Source organism: Pongo abelii, chromosome 9 (assembly GCF_028885655.2).
Source record: "Pongo abelii isolate AG06213 chromosome 9, NHGRI_mPonAbe1-v2.0_pri, whole genome shotgun sequence".
Lineage (NCBI taxonomy): Eukaryota > Metazoa > Chordata > Mammalia > Primates > Hominidae > Pongo > Pongo abelii.
In genome coordinates, this window is record NC_071994.2 from 9333832 (window position 1) to 9346160 (window position 12329).

Consider the following 12329-nt stretch of genomic DNA (forward strand, 5'->3'; position numbering starts at 1 on the left):
AGCGAGGCCTCGTCTCTACTAAAAATTTAAAAATTACCCGGATGTGGTGGCGCGCGCCTGTGGTCCCAGCTACTGTAGAAGCTGAAGTGACGGGATCGCTTGACCACAGGAGGGTCGAAGCTGAGTGAGCCATGATTGCGCCACTGCACTCCAGCCTCGGCAACAAAGCCAACCCTGTCTCAAAAAAAAAAAACAACAGCCCAAGTCGACCTTCAACTGTCACCTCTTTTCACTCTTTAAAAGCAAATAGTACTCCCTATCTCTGTTGCCTTGTTTCTAGGTCCCTCTTCCACCCAGTTTAATGGGAACTTTGTCACCACCTGTTCACTTGAAACAGCTCCTGTCACCACGACCTCCCTTTCAGCAGATTTAGAGATCTATTTTCTGTCCTCATGGGCCTATCAACCCCCATTACACCGTTGGCCACTCTGTTTTTCAAACTCTTCTCCAGATCTTTGAGACGCCGTTCCCTCCTGGCTGTCCTTCCCCACTGGCAGTCCTTTCACCCTGTTCCTCTGTTCAGCCTCTAACTGTCAGAGTCCTCAGGGCTTGGTCCTTGGTACTTGTCATTTTTCTTTTGTTTCTTTTTTTTTTTTTTGAGACGGAGTTTGCTCTTGTTTCCCAGGCTGCAGTGCAGTGGCGCGATCTCAGCTCACTGCAACCTCCGCCTTTCAGGTTCAAGCCTCCAGGTTCACGCTTCCTGCCTCAGCCTCCCGAGTAGCTGGGATTACAGGCATCCGCCACTCTATGCCCGGCTAATTTTTGTATTTTTAGTAGAGACAGGGTCTCACCACGTTGGCCAGGCTGGTCTCAACCTCCTGACCTCAAGTGATCCGCCTCCCAAAGAGCTGGGATTGCAGGCTTGAGCCACCTCACCGGCCATCATTTTTCTAATATACCTTATTTCACCAATTCCAAGATGCACATATTCTCCCCCGTCATTTTAATATTTCAGAAGCAGGACACATCTTACCATTGCTGTGTCTTAAAATCGTATTTAGCAGATGAGAGTTGTGAGGTATTTGTCATTGCTAACCCTGCACCAGTTTCAAAACATGCAGAATAGGTGTTAGCAGCTTGGAAGAAAAACCTAGAGATGATGCTGGTGTAGACCTTTCTTTTTTTTTTTTTTCAAGACAAAGTCTTGCTCTGTTGCCCAGGCTGAACTGCAGCAGCGCGATCTCGGCTCACTACAACCTCTGTCTCCTGGATTCAAGCAATTCTCCTGCCTCAGCCTCCCAAGTAGCTGGGATTACAGGCGCGCGCCACCACGCCTGGTTAATTTTTGTATTTTCTGTAGAGAGGGGTTTTCACCGTGTTGGCCAGGCTGGTCTCAGACTGATCTCTTGATCTGCCTGCCTTGGCCTCCCAAAGTGCTGGGATTACAGGCGTGAGCCACCGCACCCGGCCTATAAAAATTTTTTTAAAAATTAACTGGACAAGCCAGGCGCGGTGGCTCACACCTGTAATCCCAGCACTTTGGGAGGCTGAGGCAGGCAGATCACGAGGTCAAGAGATCGAGACCATCCTGGCCAACATGGTGAAACCCCATCTCTAATAAAAATACAAAAATTAGCCAGGCGTGGTGGTGCATGCCTGTAGTCCCAGCTACTTGGGAGACTGAAGCAGGAGAATAGCTTGAACCCGGGAGGTGAAGGTTGCAGTGAGCCGAGATCATGCCACTGCACTCCAGCCTGGCAATAGAGTAAGACTCCATCTCAAAAAAAAAAAAAAATTAAAAATTAGCTGGACAGCCAGGCACCGTGGCTCATGCCTGTAATCCCAGCACTTTGGGAGGCCAAGGCGGGTGGATCACTTGGGGTCAGGAGTTTGACACCAACCTGGCCAACATAGTGAAACTCCTTCTCTACTAAAAATACAAAAATTAGCTGGGCATGGTGGCACAGGCCTGTAATCCCAGCTACTTGGAAGGCTCAGGCAGGAGAATCGCTTGAACCCGGGAGGTAGAAGTTGAAGTGAGCCAAGATCACGCCATTGCACTCCAGCCTAGGCAACGAGCAAAACTCCACCTTAAAAAAAAAAGAGGCCCGGCACGGTGGCTCACGCCTGTAATCCCAGCACTTTGGGAGGCCGAGACGGGCAGATCACAAGGTCAGGAGATCGAGACCATCCTGGCTAACATGGTGAAACCCCATCTCTACTAAAAATACAAAAAAATTAGCCTGGCGTGGTGGCGGGCGCCTGTAGTCCCAGCTACTCGGACGCTGAGGCAGGAGAATGGTGTGAACCTGGGAGGCAGAGCTTGCAGTGAGCTGAGATCACGCCACTGCACTCCAGCTTGGGCGACAGAGCGAGACTCCTTCTCAAAAAAAAAAAAAGATTAGCTGGGCATGGTGGTGCATGCCTGTAATCCCAGCTACTAGGGAGGCTGAGGTGGGAGGATCACTTGAGCCCAGAAGTTTGAGGCTCCAGTGAGCTACTGGAGCCACATCACTGCACTCCAGCCTGGGCAACAGAGCAAGGCTCCAACTCAAGAAAAAAAAAAAAAAAAAAATATATATATATATATATGTATATATACATATAAAATCACTAAAGCTGAACATACACATACCCTATGATCCAGCAAAGTCCACTCCTGGATATACACACAAGAAAGCTGTACAAGAAGCTGAGTGCAATGCCTCATGCCTGTAATCCCAGCTACTTGAGAGGGTGAGGTGGGAGAATCACTTGAGCCCAGGGGTTCCAGACCAGCCTGGGCAACATAGCAAGATCCTGTCTCTTAAAAAAAAAAAAAAACAGGCCGGGAGCATTGGCTCACACTTGTAATCCCAACACTTTGGGAGGCCACGGTGGGCGGATTACGAGGTCAGGAGATCGAGACCATCCTGGCTAACACGGTGAAATCCCATCTCTACTAAAAATACAAAAACAAAATTAGCCGGGCATGGTGGCAGACGCCTGTAATCCCAGCTACTGGAGAGGCTGAGGTGGGAGAATGGCATGAACCTGGGAGGCAGAGCTTGCAGTGAGCCGAGATCTCGCCACTGCACTCCAGCCTGGGCGACAGAGCAAGACTCCGTCTCAAAAAAAAAAAAAAAAAAAAAAAAAAGCGTACGAGAATGTTCGTAACATTATTTGTTTATATTTATTTATTTATTTATTTATTTATTTATTTTGAGACGGAGTTTCGCCCTTGTCATTCCTTGACAAATTCTTCCTTCCAGCCCAGGCTAGAGTGCAGTGGCACTATCTCAGCTCACTGCAACTTCCACCTCCCGGGTTCAAGTGATTCTCCTGCGTCGGCTTCCCGAGTAGCTGAGATTACAGGTGCCCCCGGCTAATTTTTGTATTTTTTGTAGAGACAGGGTTTTACCACGTTGGCCAGGCTGGTCTCGAACTCCTGACCTCATGTGTTCTGACCGTCTAGGCTTTCAAGTGCTGGGATTACAGGCATGAGCTACCACGCCCGGCCAGCTGATGTAACCTTTTTTTGAACAATCCTAAAAGAACTGAAAGCTATTGATGCTGGGTTCATAAGCTGCCTTTCCAATTATATGGAACTAGCCTATTATTAGTACTATTTTAAAATTCAAACTTTTAATTGAAATATACATAAAGATGCTGGGCACGGTGGCTCACGCCTGTAATCCCAGCACTTTGGGAGGCCGAGGCGGGCAGATCACAAGGTCAGGAGATCGAGACCATCCTGGCTAACACGGTGAAACCCCGTCTCTACTAAAAATACAAAAAATTAGCTGGGCGTGGTGGCAGGCGCCTGTAGTCCCAGCTACTCGGGAGGTTGAGGCAGGAGAATGGCGTGAACCCGGGAGGCGGCTTGCAGTGAACTGAGATCACGCCACTGCACTCCAGCCTGGGCGACAGAGCAAGACTCCGTCTCAAAAAAAAAAAAAAAGAAATATACATAAAGAGAAGCGCATAGATCTTATGTAGCTTGACTATTTTTTTCAATCTTTTAATTTTTGTGGGTACCTAGTAGGTGTATATATTTATGGGTACATGAGATGGTTTGATGCAAGTATACCATGCAAAATAATTGTAGCTTGATTGATCTTTACAAAATAGACAAACCTGTGTAACCACTACCCAGATGAAGAAAAAGACATCACTAGCACCTCAGTAGCCATCTCATGCTTCTAGCCCTAAAGATTAGTGTGTCTGTGTAACTGTACATCAATGGAATCATACAATATATCCTATTTTGAAGTCGGCTTCTTTTGTTCAATATTAATTTTTTCCTTTTTTTTCAGCCCCCACAATGCTTTGTCTACAGTATTACATTTTTGAGATTTTTTTTTTTTTAAGACAGGGTCTTACTTGGTCATCCAGGCTGAGTGCAGTGTTGTAATCATGGCTCATTGCAGCTTCGACCTCCCAGGCTTAAGTAATCTTTCCACCTCAGCTTCTCGAGTAGCTGAGACTACAGGCGCACTTCTACACCCTGACTAATCTTTTTTTTTTTTTTTTTTTTGAGACAGTGTCTCAAAAAAAAAAAATCTCAGTGGCGCAATCTTGGCTCACTGCAACCTCTACCTCCCTGACTCAAGCAATCCTCCCACCTCAGCCTCTCTGGGACTATAGGCACATGCCAGCATGCCCACCTAATTTTTGATTTTTTTTATAGAGACAGGGTCTCACTATGTTGCCCAGGCTGGCCTTGAGTATTCCTTGCTTTCTGGCCTCCTGAAGTATTGGGATTACAGGCACGAACCACCATGCCTAGCTGAGATTCATTCGTGTCGTTTTGTGGTAATAGTTCTTACATTGCTATTTAATCCATATTACTGCTGATGGGCATTTGGGTTATTTCCAGTTTGGAGCTATTACACATAATGCTGTTATGGGCTGGGCATGGTGTCTCATGCCTGTAATCCCAGCACTTTGGGAGGCTGAGGCTGGCAGATCACTTGAGGCCAGGAGTTCGAGACCAGCCAGGCCAACATGGTGAAACCCAGTCTCTAAAAAAAATACAAAAATTAGCCGGGCGTGGTGGTGGTGCCTGTAATCCCATCTACTTGGGAGGCTGAGGCAGGAGAATCGCTTGAACCCAGGAAGTGGAGTTTGCAGTGAGCCAAGATGGCTCCACTGTACTCCAGCCTGGGTGACAGAGAAAGACCCTATCTCAAAAAAAAAAAAAAAAAAGAAAGACATGTTATGTCGCTGAACAACAGGTACTCTATATATATAGAAACCAGTATATATAGTGTTTCTCTGACAGACAGGAATCATGGAGTAGGAATTTGACATGCACATTCTTGGAATCTCAACTCTGCACTCTGGCTGATTTAGAGCTTTTAAGACCCAAGGGAATAATGCTTCCACCAGGGGGCACAGTAAGTTTCTCTAAATCACGATCAGATCGTCAGTAGGCCATATTTCGCTCCACGTGCCACTGGGCAAGAAAATAAAAAGCGGGTCCCACTGTTGGCTGGGGTGATAATTCCAATTGTAAAGCTTAAGATTGCTATTACCCAGTGGGGGCAGGGAAAAAAATCCAAGGAACTCCCCTGGGATGGCTCTTTTAATATTTTATTCGGGTAGGTAAGGGGAGATAGGCTCCTGATTAGATACTTGATTCCAACCTTCCCTCTGAAGACAAATTAAAAAAAGAAGAGGAAGTGAAAAAAAAATCTTAAAAGCATTGAAAAGCTAATAGTACAGTGAAGAATTATTGTGCCAACATTGAGGAAGCTAAAACCCAGAGAGGTAAGTTCAGCTTTTGAAGCAGTTTTTGTCCTGGAGGCATTTACTGATCTGGAAGATATAACCATGAAGTTAAACTGTTGTTTGGCAGTCTTTGTGGGGAGGGACAAAAATCAAAACCCAGAGCTTGCTCAAAGTAGGAAGTCAGATACCCCACCACTGACACGTGCTGTAAGATACAAATCAACTTCCATGGACTTACAGTTCAGAATCCTATTATCTGTTTGGTCCAGGAAAGGGGGAAAGGAAAGCTCAGCCTTGAACTTGGATTAAGGTGGACCCATTTTTTTTTTTTCTGAGATGGAGTCTCTGTTGCCCAGGCTGAGTGCAGTGGCACGATCTCGGCTCACTGAAGCCTCTGCCTCCCAGGTTCAAGCAATTCTCCTGCCTCAGCCTCCTGAGTAGCTGGGACTACAGGCATGTGCCACCATGCCCAGCTAATTTTTTATATTTTTAGTAGAGACGGGGTTTCACCATGTTAGCCAGGATGGTCTCGAACTCCTGACCTCATGATCCACCTGCCTTGGCCTCCCAAAATGCTGGGATTACAGGCGTGAGCCACCCCTCCTGGCCCAAGATGGACCCATTTTTAAAATGTCCCCAGTTATCTGGCAAAAGCAAGCATATTTGGTACCAAGTAACATCCTTTCTAAAGGAATGTACTGTAATCCTATGCCTCAAATTATTTCTTTTTGTTGTTGTTGCTGTTGTTGTTTGTTTTTTGAGATGGAGTCTCGCTCTGTCGCCCAGGCTGGAGTGCAGTGGCACGATCTTGGCTCACTGCACACTCGATCTCCTGAGCTCAAGCGATCCTTCCATCTCAGCCTCCAAAGCAGCTGAGACTACATACATGTACCACAACACCCAGCTGAATTAAAAAAAGAAAATTTTTTTTTTTTTTTCTGAGACAGTGTCTTGCTCTGTTATCCAGGCTGGAGTGCAGTGGTGCGATCTTGGCTCACTGCAACCTCTGCCTCCTGAGATCCTTGCCACCTCAGCCTCCGGAGTAGCTGGGACCACTGTTACACACCCATGCTCAGCTATTTTTTTTTTTTGTATTTTTAGTAGAGGTGGGGTCTTGCTATGTTGCCCAGGCTGTCTCGAACTCCTAAACTCAAGCAGTCTGCTTGCCTCGGCCTCCCAGAGTGTTAGGATTACAGGCATGAGCCACTGCACTCGGTTAGTATATTTTTAATAGATTTTTTTTTTTTTTTTTGAGAAGTTTTGCTCTTGTTGTCCAGGCTAGAGTGCAATGGCATGATCTTGGCTCACTGCAACCTCTGCCTCCCAGATTCTCCTGCCTCAGCTTCCCGAGTAGCTGGGATCACAGGCACGTGCCACCACGCCTGGCTAATTTTTGTACTATTAGTAGGGACGGGGTTTCACCATGTTGGCCAGGCCAGTCTCAAACTCCTGATCTCAGGTGATCCACCCGCCTCGGCCTCCCAAAGTGTTGGGATTACAGGTGTTGAGCCACTCTCCCGGCCTTTAATAGATTTTAATTCTTCATTCTTCTTTCTTTCCCTCTGCTCCTGTATGTAGGGTATATTGGTAGTAATTAACTTTATGATACAGTTCATAGGTTGCAAAATGTTGAGATGGATGATAAGGGAATTGCAGGAGGAATGGACACCATCCAGAAACCCTGGACTTGGGAGTGGATGTGATAATTAACAAGACTCTGAGTTGTCTCCCTTCGGAGAGAGTGAATGTTTTTTGTTTGTTTGTTTGTTTTGTTTTGAGACGGAGTCTTGCTCTGTTGCCTGGGCTGGAGTGCAGTGCCATGATCTCTGCTTACTGCAACCTCCACATCCCAGGTTCAAGCGATTCTCCTGCCTCAGCCTCCTGAGTAGCTGGGATTACAGGCACCCACCACCACGCCTGGCTAATTTTTGTATTTTTAATAGACAACGGGGTTTCACCATCTTGGCCAGGCTGGTCTTGAACTCCTGACCTGACCTCAGGTGATCCACCCGCCGCGGCCTCCCAAAGTGCTGGAATTATAGGCGTGAGCCACCATGCCCGGCCGAGTGAATGTATTTTTGACAGAAAGAGGGATAGATTCATTATACTACATAGGCCAGATATGTTGTTGCTGTTTTTTGAAGACAGAGAATAGGATATAGATGACCGTTGGGCATGTAAAACAGTGTACCACAGGGGCATTTGTCATTTTGTTGATTGTCCAACAACTTCTCTGCCTATTTTGGGGAATTCCTTTGTAGGTGTATTTGTGCAGTATAGTGTCTAGATAAGCCGAAGTGGGAAGGTCCTTCTCTCTACCTTAGCTACCTTGTTTTTTTTGGGGGGGGAAGGAGGGTTTGGGTTTTTTTTGTTTTTTTGTTTTTTTGTGTTTTTTTTTGAGACGGAGTCTCGCTCTTGTCGCCCAGGCTGGAGTGCAGTGGTGCGATCTTGGCTCACTGCAACCTCCACCTCCCAGGTTCAAGTGATTCTCCTTCTTCAGCCTCCCAAGTAGCTGGGATTACAGGCACGCACCACCACACCTGGCTGATTTTTGTATTTTTGGTAGAGAGGGGAGTTTCTCCATGTTAGCCAGGCTGGTCTCGAACTCCTGACCTCAGGTGATCCACCCGCCTCGACCTCCCAAAGTGCTCGGATTACAGGCATGAGCCACCGCGCTTGGCCAGCTACCTTGTTTGAAGGAGGTATCCTGAGCTGCTAATCCAATGCTTCAGTTCGGCTACCTAGTTCCCTTTCTCCACCCCAACAGGGCAGACCATCCCCGAGTGGTTTCCCGGGGCCCTGTGGCTGGTGCCCGATGCAGGGTGAGTTGAGAGCACTTTGGGGACCCAGGACAAGAACCTCCTCCTTCCACAGCTACTCCGGCCTCAGCTCAGGTCCAGGGTGAGTTGCTGCCTTCCACTGCGTGAAGCTCTAAGGATGGTGCCCTTTTTTCTTGTCTTCCCCTCCCCAGAGAGCAGGAGATAAGCCACTCAAGTGCTGAGGGGCCCCGCAGGTAAGAAGGTGCTGGCCCTTCAGTTCCCCGACCCTCTGCCTTCACAAACGTTACCAGGGCCTGAAGCTGAACCCCTGTAGGGACAGAGAGATGCAGTCAAGTACAGCCTGTGGGGTCCCACAGACCTGGGTTTAAATCCCATTCCTGATAGTATGTCAAATCTCCAGTCTCCATATGATGGCAAAAAATTCAAGTGAAAAACAAAAAGTTGGCCGGGAGTGGTGGCTCACGCCTGTAATCCCAGCACTTTGGGGGGCCAAGATGGATGGATCACCTGAGGTCAGGAGATCAAGACCAGCCTGGCCAACATGATGAAACCCTCTCTCTACTAAAAATGCAAAAAATTAGCCGGGCAAGGTGGCGGGCACCTGTAATCCCAGCTACTGGGGAGGCTGAGGCAGGAGAATCGCTTGAACCCAGGAGGCGGAGGTTGCAATGAGTGGAGATTGCACCATAGCGCTCCAGCCTGGGCAACAAGAGCGAAACTCTGTCTCAAAAAAGGAAAAAAAAAAAGAGAAACAAAAACATAAAGTTGGGTGGGAATGTAAATTGGTATAGGCACAATGGAAAACAATATGGCAGTTCCTCAAAAAATTAAAAATGTGATCCGGCCGTTCCACTTCTGGGTATTTACCCAAAGGAACTGAAAGCAAGGTCTTGAACAGATAGATATTTGCCCACCCTTGTTTATAGCAGCACTATTCACCATAGCTAAACGGTAGATCCAACCTGAGTGTCCATGGACGAACAAATGGATACGCAAAGTGTAGTATATACATGTATACAATGGAATATTATTCAGCCTTAAAAAGGAAGGCCATTGGGACATATGTAGCAACATGGATGAACCTTGAGGACATGATGCTAACAATGAGGTACTTAGAGTATTCAAATTTATAGAGACAGAAAGTAGCATGGTGGTTGCAGGGACTAGGGGGTGGGGAGAATGGGAGCTAATGTTTAATGGAGACACAGCTTCAGTTTGGAAACACGAAAACAATTCTGGAGATGGATGGTGGTGATTGTTGCAAAATAATGTAAATGTAGTTAATGCCACTGAAATGTATACTTAAAATGGTAAATTTTATATTATATATATTTTACCACAATAAAAAAAAATGCGGGCTGAGTGCAGTGGCTCATACCTGTAATTCCAGCATTTTGAGAGGCCGAGGCAGGAGGATCACTTGAGCCCAGGAGTTTGAGACCAGCCAGGGCAACATAGCAAAACCTTATCTCTACAAAAAATAAAAATAAAAGGCTGGGCACGGTGGCTCACGCCTGTAATCCCAGCACTTTGGGAGGTCGAGGTGGGTGGATCAGGTCAGGAGATCGAGACCATCCTGGCTAACACGGTGAAAACCCATCTCTACAAAAAATACAAAAATGAGCTGAGCATGGTGGCACACGCCTGTAATCCCAGCTACTCGGGAGGCTGAGGCAGGAGAATCTCTTGAACCCAGGAGGTGGAAGTTGCAGTGAGCTGAGATCGTGCCACTGTACTCCAGCCTGGGTGACAGAGCCAGACTCCATATCAAAAAAATAATAATAATAAAATAAGGCCAGGCACAGTGTCTCACGCCCATAATCCCAGCACTTTGGGAGGCCAAGGTGGGCAGATCACCTGAGGTCAGGAGTTCGAGACCAACAAGACGAAATCTTGTCTCTACTAAAAATACAAAAATTGGCCTACAAAAATTAGCTGGGCACTGGGTGCGGTGGCTCACACCTGTAATCCTAGCACTTTGGGAGGCCGAGGCAGGAGGATCACAACATGGCCAAGATGGTGAAACCCCGTCTCTACTAAAATACAAAAAATTAGCTGGGCGTGGTGGTGCACACCTGTAGCCTCAACTACTCAGGAGGCTGAGGCGGGGGAATCGCTTGAACCCGGGAGGCGGAGATTGCAGTGAGCTGAGATCGTGCCACTGCACTCCAGCCTGGCACCAGAGCAAGACTCCATCTCAAAACAAAAACAAAAATAATTAGCCAGGCACGGTGGCAGGCGCCTGTAATCCCAGCTACTCAGGAGGCTGAGGCAGGAGAATCGCTTGAACCCAGGAGGTGGAGGTTGCAGTGAGCTGAGATAGTGCCACGGCACTCTAGCCTGGGCAACAGAGCGAGACTCCGTCTCGAAATAAATAAATAAATAAATAAATAAATAAATAAATAAAATGTCCAGAAATAATAAGAAAAAAATGCATTCACACACACACACACTGTGTAATGTTTGTGAAAGGCTGGGAGGGTGGTGGGTGTCTGGGATTCCAAGGTCACACAGGTAGAAAAGAACTGACTGAGGGTGGAAGAAGGGGCTACCGGGCCCCACCTTAGGCCACTCCCCTCCTCTCTGTCCCCACCATCCTCACCTGGGTCCAGTCCTCCTGCTCATGCCTGCCATGGCCACCTCCATCTCCGACCTGGCGTGGGTGATGTCCTTCCTCAGGTCTAGATCTGACCACCTATCTCTTCTGCTTTCACATGCTTCAGCAGCACCCCATCAACTCAGTGTCAGCCTGGCCAGCGAAACTCTTCCCTGCTGACGCCAGCCTGTGTTCCAGCTTCACAGTCCCGCCCTTCCCGACCCCCGGTTCCTTCCTTCATCACACACTGCAACCATTTGTAACACCTTTCCTGGATGGGCATGGTGGCTCATGCCTGTAATACCAGCACTTTGGGAGGCCGAGGCGGTCAGATCAACTGAGGTCAGGAGTTCGAGACCAGCCTGGCCAACATGGTGAAACCCCATCTCTACTAAAAATACAAAAAATTAGCCGGGCGCAGTGGCAGGCATCTGTAATCCCAGCTACTCAGGAGGCTGAGGCAGAAGAATTGCTTGAATCCGGGAAGTGGAGGTTGCAGTGAGCCGAGATTATGCTACTGCACTCTAGCCCAGCTGACAGAGTGAGACTCTGTCACACACAAAAAAACAAACAAATAAACAACAAAACAAAAAATTAGCCGGGCGTGGTGGCGTGCACCTGTAATCCCAGCTACCTGGGAGGCTGAGGCAGGAGAGTAGCTTGAACCCGGGAGGCAGAGGTTAGTTAGCCGAGATTGTGCCATTGCACTCCAGCCTGAGCAACACAGTGAGACTCTGTCTTAAAAGAAAAAAACAAAACAACGACAACAACAACAAAAACCCTTCCCTGTGGCTAGTATAAATGTTATCCCTAGTTTTTTCAATAACCCTGTGAGGTAGCTAGCAGTGGCTCCATTTTTTTTTTTTTTTTTTTTTTTTTTTTTTTGAGATAGAGTCTCACTCTGTCACCAACGCTGGAGTGGAGTGGTGCAATCTCGGCTCACCGCAACCTCCAGCTCCCGGGTTCAAGTGATTCTCCTGCCTCAGCCTCCCTAGTAGCTGGGATTACAGGCACCACCACCACGCCCAGCTAATTTTTGTATTTTTAGTAGAGACGGGGTTTCACCATGTTGGCCAGGATGGTCTTGATCTCCTGATCTCGTGATCCGCCCACCTTGGCCTCCCAAAGTGCTGGGGTTACAGGTGTGAGCCACCATGCCTGGCCTGCTCCATTTTAGAGATGGGTAAACTGAGTCTCAGGCCAGGTGCAACTCGGAGGTCCACGCTCTTTTGCTGTGTGGTGGCTGCTGTGTCTTCACTCTGGTTCCTCAGTGCCTGTGCTTACATGAGTTATCTGGCTGG